Source organism: Perna viridis, chromosome 14 (genome assembly GCF_037379345.1).
Source record: "Perna viridis isolate PV_CMFRI_1.1 ecotype Kerala chromosome 14, ASM3737934v1, whole genome shotgun sequence".
NCBI lineage: Eukaryota > Metazoa > Mollusca > Bivalvia > Mytilida > Mytilidae > Perna > Perna viridis.
The window spans coordinates 10,471,750-10,475,003 of NC_142458.1; positions in this window are offsets into that span (position 1 = coordinate 10,471,750).

Sequence of the window (3,254 nt, forward strand, 5' to 3'; positions counted from 1 at the left end):
TCATGGGAGTTTTATGCCTCGAGATCTGGAGAACTCCATCTGATGGTGTGGCGAAAGTCTGGAAATACTTATACATTGGTCGGAAAGAATATTTATAATGTGGCCAGTTGGTAGTTGATGATGCCTTTACTAATGTGTACACACAGTTTGTAATGCATGGCTACACTCCTTGAAACGTTCACGTTTCCCAATTCGTTATCGTGCGTTTACACATCGTTTTGCGTTCCTTTAAACGCACGATGAACTCACGATAGAAGCGTTCGTTTAAACGCACGATTACAAGCGTACGTTTAAACGCACGCTGGGAGCTTTCATTAAAATGCACGATAGGAACGTTCGTTTAAACTCACGATAGAAGCGTTCGTTTAAACGCACGATGGAAGCGTTCGTTTAACGCACGATAGAAGCGTTCGTTTAAACGCACGATAGAAGCGTTCGTTTATTTTTGTACTTTGATTATTTCCTTGATTCAACTGTTACTTTTATATTATTTGCTATTATTTATTTATATTTATTCATTAATTCAATTTTCTATTTTCTTTTTCATAATTATTTGTTAATATTATTATTTTTCATCTTTCGTCTATCGTGCAAAAAAAAAAAAAAAACAAAACAAACCCAACACCCCCCCCCCAAAAAAAAAAAAAAAAAAAAAAAAATAGTGGTAAAGTCAACCAACTCTGCTGTTCTCAATTGACAGTCCTATAAATTATGTGGATTCTCTCCATTATTTATTGGTATTTTCAACATGAATTTTATAAATTTATGTCATCGGCGTAATGATAGCCTTGTTATGACGTTTTGGCGGGAGAAATTCCGAGAGTAAAATTACTGAATTTATTATCGAATTTATTTTACGGGGAACATGAGATTAATCACTCCTATCTATGTAATAAGTGCATTTACGCTTTTAGGCAATCTGGTTAACCATGCTATAACATACTCAGTAGCAGAACAAGACAGACTTACAATCATGAATAAGACATGTTGGGATGGTAAGATTGATCATTTTTAAGTCGCGCCAAAATATCATCAAGATATCTAATAGTAGTATCAACATATCAAGTAGGAAGGACCATAAACTGAATCTTTGTCTTCCAAGACTGTGTACGAGTTTCCAATTTTATTTTAGGTTGTGCACGTGTTTTTTTTATGAATTGTGTATGCCTGTTTATTTTAAAGTTAATTATCGATGACTTCAATTTACGGTGCTTATATATGTTTGATATAAACCATATCATACTAATTGTTTTATTGACCAATTCGCACGATTTATATGATTAGGTCAGAAGTAAAAATTCTGATTTATTTGGTATTTTATTCATCATTTACTGAAAACAACAAAGAACAGTCTTAAATATCAGCTTTGGTGGCTCAATGACCTTAAATACACTGTTGTTCCATGAATCATCTTTGTTTTTTCAATGGTGTAATTTATGTATTCTCAGTAGTTTTTACCAATTAAGTTATTATTTGCTAATGTTAATCAAAGTCGTAAATGATAAAAAATAATGATAATAAATCGAAATCAGATCATTATCTGTATATTTTTTTTTCTAATTAAATGATCTGTATATGTACATGTATGTGATTTTGCTGCTATTAAAGTTAATTATGATTATAATCGTTGAATTTACCGCAGTCACCCATCTATTTTCTACTGAAATGGGTATATATATATATATATATATATATATATATATATATATATATATATATATATATATATATATATATAACGTCTCAGGATGTGACGACTCTATTTGCTACACTGCTCCATCGGATATATAAACGTATAGAAAAGTCTGAAAAATTCCCAACGATGTTAGAACTGTCAAATTTGCGATGCAAATGTTTGGTCGTTCCCTCCGCGGGACTCGAACTCGTACTGCTGTGACATCTATAGCAACACCGCCAGATATAGCCTAGTTACGAGGAGGAACCTCTGGTTAGTTAAGAGGGTAGGGACGTAGATCCAATGTTGGTAGAGATGGTAGATTAGATTTCAAGTTAGTACACGGGAATGACATGATCCATGATGGTAATTCTAGAATTAAATTTGTAAGTACCACACTACCGTTAGTGTCTAAAAACACTGATAAAGTCGATCAAATCAGACCGAAGCGTGTCAGGTTAAATTCAATTAACTTTTCACTACATTGTAAAACCCATTAAATGATATGTATATGTCATATATATTGTTTTTTTTTTCTGAAAGCTTTGTACAAAGTCAAATAACAATCGAGGGTCGGAACATTTTCAATGGATAAGCTTTATAAAAGTATTCGACATCTTCAGGAAAAATACGGTTGTGAATCAATGAATACCTTGAAAAAATAATAAGCGTACACAGCTATTGTAGTGGAAATGTACATTATGATATTATGATATTGTAATATGCAGCCTTTTGAGCAAATAATAGGTTGTAACAAATTAGCGGATTGATAAAACCTTAGGCAACAGTTCAAAGGAAAAGGAAATATCGATTAAACATGGTAATATCAAAGCAATAACCGGTAAGTTGGAAACAATCGTATTGATTCTCGTTCGATGCAACCATTCCTGATTGAAATGTTGGGTTTACTACGTTTAAAAGCGCCAAACCTGCGGTAACGTGTTTCCGGTATATTGCAATATGAATAAGCAACATAAAAATACCGGTAAAACGGTAAAAATTGGTAAAATCAGTAATCAAAATAATTCAGAAGATACGTATTCAATACATGTATATAGCCGGAAAATATTAAATTTATTTAAGAAGCTTTTAGAACAGTTAAATCGAATGTTTTGAAACGAGTACAAACACATAGATAAAATAAATTGATAATTTCGGCCATGTTAGTGTATTAATGTCATTTTACATCAATCTCAAGTAAGCACAAAAGTAACTTTCAAATGAAACCTTAAAAGGCTGTGAGGAAATTGAATATTATACAAACACATCGCTGATTTCAAGAGTTAAATGGACTGTAAAAAAGTGTCTGGTTTAGATAGGGTTTCGGTTTATTCAAGGTTCAGTTAAAACAGTTTTTACTGTATTTGATTTGTAAAAATTAAGAACAATAAACGAGAAATATCTTAAGTAAAAAATCTACAGAGCGTTAATTTAAGCTTAAAAGTGCGAATGACATTGCACATTTAAATGTCATGCCATATCTAACATCAATATATTGTGTACTCACACCACTATCATTTCTTTTGTTTGTTTTGTTTTTATTCATGTCATATTGTCATTTGGGCTAATGATTTCATTT